The sequence below is a fragment of the Rhamphochromis longiceps genome, linkage group LG18 (assembly GCF_057381845.1).
Source record: "Rhamphochromis longiceps isolate RC_006_pf linkage group LG18, R_longiceps_female_GT1.1, whole genome shotgun sequence".
NCBI lineage: Eukaryota > Metazoa > Chordata > Actinopteri > Cichliformes > Cichlidae > Rhamphochromis > Rhamphochromis longiceps.
The window spans coordinates 32,813,859-32,825,357 of record NC_140574.1 but is presented as its reverse complement, the minus strand read 5'-3'; the positions used below and the strand labels follow the sequence as shown (position 1 = coordinate 32,825,357).

Genomic DNA, 11,499 nt, shown 5'->3' with positions numbered 1-11,499 from the left:
TATGTGATTACCGAACAAGTTTTAATCTCTATTCACCTTTGTGCTGCTAAAGGTTATAACAAAACTTTGATCTTGTTGTGCTTTACAAAGTTTTACCAAAAGAATTCACAGTCACTTTCTTGTGGTGATACTCAAATACAATGAAACTGCTGAGATATTACTCAAAACCAGCAGAATTTAGCCTATAATTATTCTATTTAATACTGGCATTTCAATCAACCTGATGGACTTACCTAGTGACACCTATTCACATCTTTATTGTATGTTCTTTATCAATGCCAATGTCTTCTCCTGTCCAGAGTGATTTCCTCCTGTTGTTTTCTGCCATCAAACACATCACATTCTGTCAGATTACTTTGCTCTGTAAGAAACAATTAGTTACTACAGCTCAGTATGTCAATAATGAGTATTTAATTAGCTTTTTGGAAAAATCTTTTCATGCTTTGCATTTACCTGCTTGCTTGCTGCCACCAAGTGGTATTGTGTTATATTTACCCACACAGCAAAGAAGATAGAGAGCCTTGGATCTTTTTTCTTTTTCTTTTCTCAGTTTTGCAAGTGTCATCATAGCTGTATCAAAAAAAGCAAATCCTCTGACATATGACAATGTTTGTTTTGTTTTTTTTATTAAAATAAGCTAACATTAACACTTTGAGCCTAGCGACAGTTAAAATTCAATATAGATTCAAAAAATTAAAAATGTATTTCTTGTCGTCAGTAGCAACAATCTGTGATTGTGCCAGAACATATTTTGAATCACCATCATGGGCATTTCAGATTCAGCACAGGTGGCTGATTGTTACACTCTGGAAATTGAATGAAGGTGAGTGTCATAACCCAATAAATCATAAAAAAAAACCAACTACCTTTTGGTGAAAAACTTGGTCATGACAGTGCAGATTCCTGACATTTTGTAAGCATGTAACAGTTTGATTATTTTCTAACGCAAGAATGTGAAACTGAAATTAGAAAAACTATTTCCAACTGATCCACCTCATGTTGTGTAGTATTCTGGATTTTATATTTATTGAGCTACATCTTTATTTAATCAAAATGCACATTTTTTATGTAACGGAAATGTTTTATTATTTGGCCTAAAGCCAATAAGAAGGTTACTGACCATGTTTATATGAAACATGTGTATACTTACTGCATTTGGTGTATTTTAAGCATATCTAATAAATATTACAGAATGTAACACCTGCACATTGATTTTGCCACCCCATGGGATTTCCACCCTCACATCATCCCTAGGACTATTTCTCTAGATCCACCCCTGCACGTCAGGGCTTACTGGCTAGAACTGAAGGTAGATCCTATTCTATGTTTCTTTTTTACTCTGACTGGGGGCATAATAATATCATAAATGAGCACTGTGTTCTATTTATTAAAGCTTTACTTACAATCTTAAGTATAACTGAGGTTACAGATTAAAAAAGCGAAAGGCCATTTTCCTTACACTTATCTACAATTAGAGGAGTCGCCCTCTGCTGGCCCGGTGCTAAAAAGAATCCAGGTTTAAGGCACTACAAAGAGCCACTGCTCTTCTGTGCAGTGAATAATGGTCACAGAGTTTCCTTTCAGGCTTTTACATGGTTGAAAATTTGTTTTCTACAATACAATGATCCATTTAAAGTTCAAGGACTAGGACATCACTGCTTTTAAAATGTCCACCTGTAACCGGTTGGTTTAACTCTTGAATACATGGTGTAAACACAGCTGTCTGTTGAGCTTGGAACTTAGATGTGGGCTGGAATCAAAGGTAACATTGTTTTCATTGTGTGACTTTAGTTTTTTGTTTGAGTCAAATTTATTTTCTGTGTCCCACTGTGAGGACATACAAAATGTCATGAGGGCAAAAGTAACTCTGAACATAAATTGTTACATTTTGGGATTACAAGTAGATAAAGACAGGTCTATCCAGAAAATGAATGTCCTAAAACATAACAGCTGTCAGCAGAATGGTGCACAATTTTGAGAGTCTGCAATTGAAATAAGGCTGGGTCTATTTTGTGGAAAATTGTGGCTTTTTGAATTTATTGAAAGAATAGCTGCATAAGATGATGCTTTTTATTTTCCAGCGGTTGCTTTTTACAAATGTGAAAAAATCACATTTGAATTAAAAAGAGATAACACTTTATTTCAAGATAATGTTAAATCAGAAAAATCCCATTTAAACTGATGTTAAAGCATTGTAAAACTATTCAAGGAGTAATGGCAAAGTAAATGGTTTTCTTACAAATGGATGTTTTGGGTTTGTTTGGGGGGGTGTTAAACTTACTTACTGTCATATTATTTCCAAGCCTTTCAGGCTGGTTTTCTGAACATATTGATAATTCTGTCTGCACAGATTTATGTTGTTTTGCTTTCTTTAGATTTATTTTTGTACGGTCTAATATTTTGCACTGATTTACTGTAATAACCCCTCCATCCATCACCATCTAATCATGTTCCCAAGACCTGTGTTGTCGACAGAAACTTTTTCTGGTGGACCTCCCAACACAAAATGGTCTTCAGCGGTGGGTTAGATTAAGTGTCATTCAAATGAGCACTGAGTGGCCGAGCCTTAGCCCACTGGGCCAGGTCGGGCCTACCCAGAACAAGATTCATGCGTCCACCCTCCTGTGTGGGCAGAGAGAGCTATAATGGTCTGGTGCTTTGTAGATCAAGTAGCAGTCAGTGGCTTTGGCAGCCACATCCCCAGCTGCCCAAGTTGACTTCAGGAACATAGAGACGAGTGAGGAGCTTGTTCATCTAGGATGACTCAGAGTAGAACATCTGACGAGGATGGATCCTGCATGTGTAACTGGGAGAGAACATGCTGGAGAGATGACGACTCTCACTTGCCTTGGGAAAGCATTGGTGAAAAACATTTCTGCTGGATAACCTAGAGGCTATAGCCAGGTAAGAAGTGGGTCTAAGCATCTTTTCTTAGTCTGCTGCCTCATAAATGTCAAAAAAAATGGCCCTGGTCCTGAGCAAGATTATACATGAAAGCCAGGTCAAAGAAATCTGACAGCAGTCTGGCTGGACTCGCCTAATTCCTCACAATCTTCTCAGAACAGCACTGAAGCACTATCACATCCCAAACCATATCAAGGGAATAATCAGCAGTTACCTGAGAGGGTTCAAGCGTCACTTCAAGGCCAAAGACTACCTACAGAAAGAGATGGTCACCATTCCTGTTCGCTATGAGCATTAACTTCAACGTAACGTCACTATCATTGGAGCAGTGGAAAACGTAAGACAACTGGCAATAAGGGGCTTCATACCTTACAGTCACAACATCTTCCAACATGCAGCCAAGATGATTTCTAGGTTCTAGGTTAACATCGCTGACAAGTGCAATCTGAGAAAGTGGTATGACAATTCACCAAGCGACAGAAACAACATCCACAACACAAGAAGCAGCACAAGCAGAGGGACCATTGAAGGACACTGATAAATCTGACTACCGGGGAGGCTTAAGGCATGACTGTACCAACACAGCCTGCTCCCGAGGTAGATGTGACTCATCATAATATATGAAGTCTCACAGTGGACAGAGAAGAACTGAGATAAGAAACCTGGAGGAGGAACAGAGGAAGTTAGAAATGGTGGAGGTTGGATCCAAGCCGTGACTGCTGACCTGCCAGCAGGAGACTGTTAGAGCATCAAAACACAATCGTGGCCTCAGTCATAACATTTCAACCACTGTGGGCCTCAAAGTGGCTGTCCACATCTTATTGCCATTTTTTTTGTTTAATGTCATGACATTGTCTGTTTCATGCTTTATTTCTAACTATAGAGATATTAACATATTTGACTTACTCATAAACGTTGTCGTCCCAAGTCAATACTTGTGTGATGAATGGCTCCCAGGGGTCCAGGCCCAGGTTACCCTGTCCTTTCAGCTGACATGGACCTTGGGGAGTCTGTAAATTCATATATATGTCTTTTTGAAACTAAAAAAAAGCTCATGAAGCATGGTCTCACTTGAAACTTGAAAGGCATTTGCTATGGGGCATAGGTGAATTAAAACTGTTTTTTGGGGCTGCTCAAGCAATTGGGCTTCAGTGTTTGTTTACAGTACAGCTCCAAATCCATATGCCTTTTATTCACTGTAACATTTAAGTTTTAAGACTGAGAGAGGACAGAGAGGGAGAGAAAGAGAGAGCGCAGGGTGAAGACAGCAAAGAGAGAGAGCAAAAAGAAACTGGTGAGAGTGGACATGTAGTCAAATTCACCAAAGATTATGTAGCTGTAGCTTTACCACATTTATTGACTGTCGCAACACTTTTCAACCTCACACTGGATACGAATAAAATTCCCTCAGTATGGAAATCAGCTTTTGTTATTCCACTATTAAAAGGGGGCGACCCAGCAGTGTTAACTAATTACAGACCAATATCTAATCTATCTGTGCTGACCAAAGTTCTTGAAGCTCTTGTGTGTGAGCAGTTAAAGGAGTTTTTACACACCAATGCCATTTTATCTGAATATCAATCAGGCTTTAGGAAGAATCACAGTACTATCACAGCTGCAATTAGAGTGGTAAATGATATTACTATTGCACTTGATAAAAAACAATACTGTGCATCCCTTTTTATTGATTTGTCAAAAGCATTTGACACTGTTGATCATTGTATTTTAAAACTTAGACTCTTCCAGTCAGGACTTTCTGAGAGAGCAGTGGCATGGTTCTCAAACTACCTCAGTAACAGGACTCGGTGCAATAAATCTGACAGTCTATGTTCTGACTTTGTTACAGTGCACAACGGAGTGCCACAGGGTTCTGTATTAGGTCCCCTTCTATTTATCATTTACGTAAACAATCTTAGTCTACATGTGCCAGATGCAAACTTGCACTTCTATGCTGACGATACAGTTATTTACAGCTGTGGTTCAACTCTTGTCCAAGCCATTGACTCCTTGCAGAAAGCCTTTTTTGCTGTCCAGCACTCATTATTTCAGCTTAAACTTGTTCTCAACGCAAACAAAGCAAAGATCATGTTGTTTTCTAAATCAAGGAGACGAGCCCAAACAATCCCATCAGTAACTACTCTTGAAGGTAATAAAATAGAGTTGGTTCACACCTATAAATATCTAGGAATCTTAATTGATGACTCGCTTACCTTCAAACCACATGTAGAGAATCTTGTGAAAAACCTGAAGTTAAAACTGAGATTTTATTTTCAAAATAAGTTGTGTTTCTCTTTTAATACAAAGAAGCGGCTTGTTGCTGCAACATTCTTGCCTGTGCTGGATTATGGTGATATTCTATATATGAATGCTTCTGCTCAATGTCTTCGAATGGTTGATTCTGTGTGTCGTGCTTCTCTGAGGTTCATCACTAACCGTAAATTTCAGGCTCACCACTGTGAGTTATACTCTCAGGTAGGATGGCCTGCTTTGGTAAGTCGGAGGAACTCTCATTTATACAGTTTTATATATAAGGTGATACTTGGGTTGCTGCCTTCTTATCTATGTTCCCTGCTTGTAATGAAACATGCTGGTCGGTATTCTCTTCGTCCGCATGGTTACTTGTTGCTTTCTGTTCCATTTGCCCGAACTGAACTTGGTAAAAGAGCTTTTGTCCATTTAGCACCCTTGGCTTGGAACAAACCGCAGAAGGAATGGAAAATGACTGAATTCATTTCATTAAGTGTTTTTAAATCTAAACTACGAATCCTTGAGGCCAAGTCCATAACATGCAACTGTTTCAATTAGATTGATTGTCATTTTAACTGACTTTTTTATTTTTATTTGAATTTTATTGAATTTTATTTTATTTTATTTGTATTCTTTCACTTATTGTTGCATGTGTGTTGTTGCTGCCTGTGTTTGAGTAATTTCTGTAACTGTGAGACATCTGCTGCTGCCTATCTTGGCCAGGTCTCCCTTGAAAAAGAGGTTTTTAATCTCAATGGGATCTTCCTGGTTAAATAAAGGTTAATAATAATTGACGATGAGTTTGCGCATGTAAGCAGTCTGCTGTCCTGTTGTCAGTTGTGGATACCCCTCTTATACTTATTACTGTTCTATAATAACTATTATGAGATTATATTTGTTGTCATTTTCTAGCTTCTAGCTGAGTGAAGAGGATGGAGAGAGAGAGAGGACAGAGGGGTTGTAGAAGAACAGGAAGGTCAGGGAGCACATAGTGAAGTTAGCTGGAAAAATAAAAGTTATTTTTCATAAAGTAGTTTTTCATGTAATTCGTAGATGCTTTGCATGCTTGCAGTAGCATACTTAAAAATGCCAATGGAAATTCTAAACAGGGCATATTGATATGAATGGTAGCATTTTACAGGATTCAAAAGCTTTAATATAAAACAGCTCTATTACAGTTTGCTTTGTGTACAGAAACCCATCCTGCCACTCTATAGTGGCAGGTTGGTTTTCTGTACTGATTAATGCTACTATAAGTGCTTGATGATTTGATGGACTGCCTGTGATTGAGAGACTGGAATAATGTTGTGCATGTTTCTCGTCTTCTCTGCTTTGCCACAAATAATTCAGAAACGTCTTTAATGACTGAGCCTTTGGCTTGAGTTTAATAACTAAAGGCTTCACACTAAAATGGTGTATTAGATTGAAACCTCTGATTACTTACTCTGAATTAGTGATGTGTCGGTTGGGAACGAAATGGCTCTTTAGAGCCGACGCCAGCCGGCTCCTTATCGCGAGCTGTGGGGGTTTTTTTTCTTTCTCTCACCCTCTCTCTCTCGCACTTTTTTTTCGCTTCACTCCGCATGCCAGCCTTGTGCTTTGCGCTGGGAAGAGGGGGGAGGGGCGGTAGTTGCACAGGAACAGAGTGGGAGGGAGAGACAGAGAAAGAGAGCCAGGGACAACAATGTCACATTAGAAAGGTATAGTAATCATCCACAACTATTTTCAGTTGTGGATGATAAAGGACTCAGAAAGTTTATTCATGCATGTGACAGAGAAGGTGCATCTTCTTGGGGACGATCGTGGCTCAAGAGTTGGGAGTTCGCCTTGTAATCGGAAGGTTACAAGGCTTGGACAGTCTCGGTCGTTGTGTCCTTGGGCAAGACACTTCACCCGTTGCCTACTGGTGGTGGTCAGAGGGCCCGGTGGCGCCAGTGTCCGGCAGCCTCGCCTCTGTCAGTGCGCCCCAGGGCAGCTGTGGCTACAATGTAGCTTGCCATCACCAGTGTGTGAATGTGTCTGTGAATGGGTGGATGACTGGATATGTAAAGCGCTTTGGGGTCCTTGGGGACTAGTAAAGCGCTATATAAATACAGGCCATTTACCATTTCTTTTTGTTTTCATATTTTAATTTATATTTAATTGTGTTGTGGTTTGCAGTGTTTTGTGTTGTTTCACTTTAAATTTATTTAAAAGAAGAAGCTGAAAATTGAAATAGTTAAAAGTGGAACGTGAATAGTTTGTTTTTGTATTATATGAGTTATTTATTACATTTTATGTGGAGTGAATAAATAAAAGTATATTTACGGTGGTCCCTAGAGACAAAGCACATACAAACTTCAAAACAGGTACGAACTCTGAAGCACGTATAAACCAATGACTGTATAAAAGATGGTCGATGCGACAGCACCCCAAAAATGAAGCCAAAACGTCTCTATCGCCCCCTGGTGTCTGACTGCAGTATATGTCATAAACCCCGCCTCCTCTATGTTAGCGGATGGGACTAGGGTCAGACTAAAATAAATTAATTCTCCTAAGATAAACTTTTTCCAAAGATTCTTTCTTTTGTTATCAATAGTTCTCACCACGCTGATTTATGTCCAAGGGGTCTCCTTTCCCATAAGTTTGATTCTAATTCCTACCGCGGTGATGTTAAATTGGGGTGTAACGTCATCATAACAGCTTTGACTGACAGCTGCAGTTACGGAGAAACTTGCGTATCTCTGTTCGGGAATAGCAGATAGAGCTTAGGCTCTGAGAGGACTGCCAGCGTTTACGTTACGAAAACACGCCTGATTGTTTTAACCTGACAGCCTGAGGTGTTTTTCAGTAAACTGGACTACCCGACCGACATAAGGACCCGAGGCCCCGCTGCACTTTTTCGGTAAGTTAAACGTGTTTGTAAGCTAATCCGTAACTACCGTCCTTAGCTAGGTCTCAGGACCTCGCTAGCTAAGATGAGCACTCGGCTGTCGGGGAAACTTGTTTTGTAAAGTTCGTTTAGCTAACCCGTGCAGGTGAATGAATTTACCCTGACTAAAGAAATCAAGAGAAACGTCAGTAACTAATTATCGTTACTGTACTTTCATTACAAGTGTTATACTGTAAAAGCAACAGGCTGCACTCTGCTTCAGCTCCTGTGCAGAGCTGATTATTAAATATGTGCAAACAACAGCATGTTTTCAGTCTCCACATGTGTAAAGACAGTAACACCATTTTTTAAAAATTTTTTAAGATTGTACCTCAGTAACTCCTCATTAATCTGTAACTGTGGATTAAACTGTAGAACTGAAAAAAAATGTAAGAGAAGAGCTAAAGATCCTGAGTGTGTGAGGACAGAAGGATCAGCTTTATTTCAGATTTAAGAGATAAATTTTATAATTCAGTTTGTGATGATTCTGTTCTATTTGTGATTACAGGAGCTGCCCTCAGATTCAGACCTCAGCACCACCCAATGACAGCAGACAGATCATCCAACATGTTCACATGTTAACTGCAAAATTAACTGATGAAAACAGTGCAAAGGTTAAAGTACCACATGTGCTGTAGTGAAAGCTGCAGCTGTTTTATTGATACATTTAAAGACAAAAAGTCAACAGGATTAATCACCCATGTAGCTGTGTCACTGTATATCAGCATTAACAGGACCTGTTTGGTGTTTCAGAGAGCTGCTGATCTCAGACCTGCACAGCTTCCATTTTAAACACTTTATGTACTCAGCTGCATGAAGAGCACGTTTGAGTTTCTCTGACACGATTAAATAAAACCTGATGAAGGTCAAAGGTCGTCACTTGTATGTTTAACTATAAACTTGTCATCTGGAATTCTTTCAGTTTTTTGCAGATAATGTGTTATTTACCATAAAGTGATTCAGAGTTATTCATACCAGAGTAATCAGAGAGGATAATATATTTTTAAATATATAACTTTCTACAGGACTGAATATAATATCTTTATGTAAAAGTCCGGAGACTCTGGAGAGTATCCGAGTATTTATAACGTTACACAAACCAAAGGTCTCCATCACAGTGTTCATGAAATGCTGGGTTTATCCATCTCCTGGGGCGGGCCTACAGAGGAGTGCTGACGATTTCCCTGTGAGGGAGCTGCTGGTGAAGATGATGAGTCCCGCTTGATCAATGCCATGAGCTTCGGTCTTCCTGGTGTTTCTTAAATGAAGACTCTCAGTTGGTCAACAGAATATCTGGCACAGGACAGCTGTGATGATGAAAGAAAGGAAAGACCTTTCTCCAAACCTCTGGTCCCAGAAACCCAGCTTAGTCCTCATGGTCTGCCTCACTAGTTTCTCTCCAGGGTGAATGTAGCTGTTGATATAATATAGACTCTATTATTAAATGAAAAGAACAAATTAGTTACTGAAATTACTGAAACCTTCTGCTGCTGTTTTTAGTTTCAATGTCACCTGACTGTAGACGGTTCTGAAGATTTAAACAGTTTTAGATCCATTACACTCATAGTCTTAAATGCTAAAATCTCAAAGGACAGCATTACATTTTTTTATATTAACAGTAACTCTGGGCCTCTGTGGAGTGTGTAGCTGATCTTATCGCTGTCTAAAAATGTATAACAAAACCTAAGGAGTGCTGAATCATTACATAATACAGACTAGAGTAACAGGTGTGTAGCATTGCTAACTACCCTGAAGCACGTACAAACTCCAAAATACGTAAAAACTGCAAAACACGTAAAAACTCCAAAACACCTACAAAAGACAACAAGAAGTGCTCCAGAATTCTAGGCACAGTGTTGAGCTTTTGTTACCTAGTGGCTACACAAGCCAGCAAGTACCAACGACTGGATTTGGTGTAGTAACAGGTAAATGAACTTTTTAAATTATTTGTATATATATGAGTGCTTGTGTATAAATACACAAACCATACAAGTATGCTTTCAATTGTGTAATTTAAGTGATCTAGGTAGCTGTGTTTTGGAGTTTGTACGTGCTTTGCCTCTAGGGGCCACCGTAAATATTTATATATAAACATATATAAATAAAACACTTTTTTTTTTACATTCCTTTTGTGCATAATTTTATATTATTGTTAATTAAATTAGCAGCGGGAATGAGGATCAGCACCTCCAAATCTGAGGCCATGGTTCTCAGCCGGAAAAGGGTGGAGTGCCCACTCCGGGTCGGGGATGAGTTCCTGCCCCAAGTGGAGGAGTTCAAGTATCTCGGGGTCTTGTTCGCGAGTGATGGGAGAAGGGAGCCGGAGATCGACAGACGGATTGGGGCTGCAGCTGCAGTAATGCGGACGCTGCACCGGTCCGTCGTGGTGAAGAGGGAGCTGAGTGTAAAAGCGAAGCTCTCAATTTACCGGTCGATCTACGTCCCTACCCTCACCTATGGCCACGAGCTGTGGGTAGTGACCGAAAGAACGAGATCGCGGATACAAGCGGCAGAAATGAGCTTCCTCCGAAGGGTGGCTGGCCTCTCCCTTAGAGATAGGGTGAGAAGTTCGGCCATCCGGGAGGGGCTCAGAGTAGAGCAGCTGCTGCTCCACATCGAAAGGAGCCAGCTGAGGTGGTTCGGGCATCTGACAAGGATGCCCCCTGGGCGCCTCCTGGGTGAGGTGTTCCAGGCATGTCCCACCGGGAGGAGGTCCCGGGGCAGACCCAGGACACGCTGGAGAGATTATATCTCTCGGCTGGCCTGGGAACGCCTTGGTATTCCCCCGGATAAGCTGGAGGAGGTGGCTGGGGAGAGGGAGGTCTGGGCCTCTTTGCTTAGGCTGCTGCCCCCGCGACCCGGCCCTGGACAAAGCGGATGAAGATGGATGGATGGATGGATGGATGTTAATTAAATTAAATTAATTAAAGCAACAAAACAACCTGAAGAGCCGGTTCGGAGCCAAAAGAACCGGCTCTTTTTAATGAGCCGAGCCGAAAGAGCCGGTTCTCTAAAAAGAGCCGGAAATCCCATCACTACTCTGAATTATTCTTTGACACTACAATTGATCATCCAATTATTAGGCTGCTTTTGAAGGTAAAATTGTAATGTTTATCCAGTCGAATAGAGGTTTGCAACTGTAAAAGGGGATTATTATATTTGTTGCAAACACCATATTCCATTAATACTAATTACACTGCATGCATGACATGATTGGGAGCTGAGTCCCCCTAAAGGTTTGAGCCTAGAATCGCCATTGCTATGTGGTACTGTTTATGGTATTATGCATACCGCTTCACGGTGTTGTTTCATTTACATTGTTTATCCTTGAATTTGTTTTATATGTTGTGAAGGTGGCAGCAGTGATCTCTGCTCCCTTTTTATTTCATTTTTTATTCATTTAATAACAAAGTGAAGTGATTCTAATACCTCCTGAA

At 40.2% G+C, this 11,499-nt stretch overlaps 1 long non-coding RNA gene across 1 annotated transcript; it reads right to left on the bottom strand.

Moving 5' to 3' along the window:
- Positions 1-272: 272 nt before the first annotated feature.
- On the bottom strand, positions 273-6,732 carry LOC146648705 (uncharacterized). The gene is made up of 3 exons (XR_014908612.1): positions 6,596-6,732; positions 3,811-3,914; positions 273-570 (listed from the first exon to the last, which is right to left on the bottom strand). It is a non-coding gene; the product is annotated as an uncharacterized LOC146648705 (long non-coding RNA).
- Positions 6,733-11,499: the final 4,767 nt, after the last annotated feature.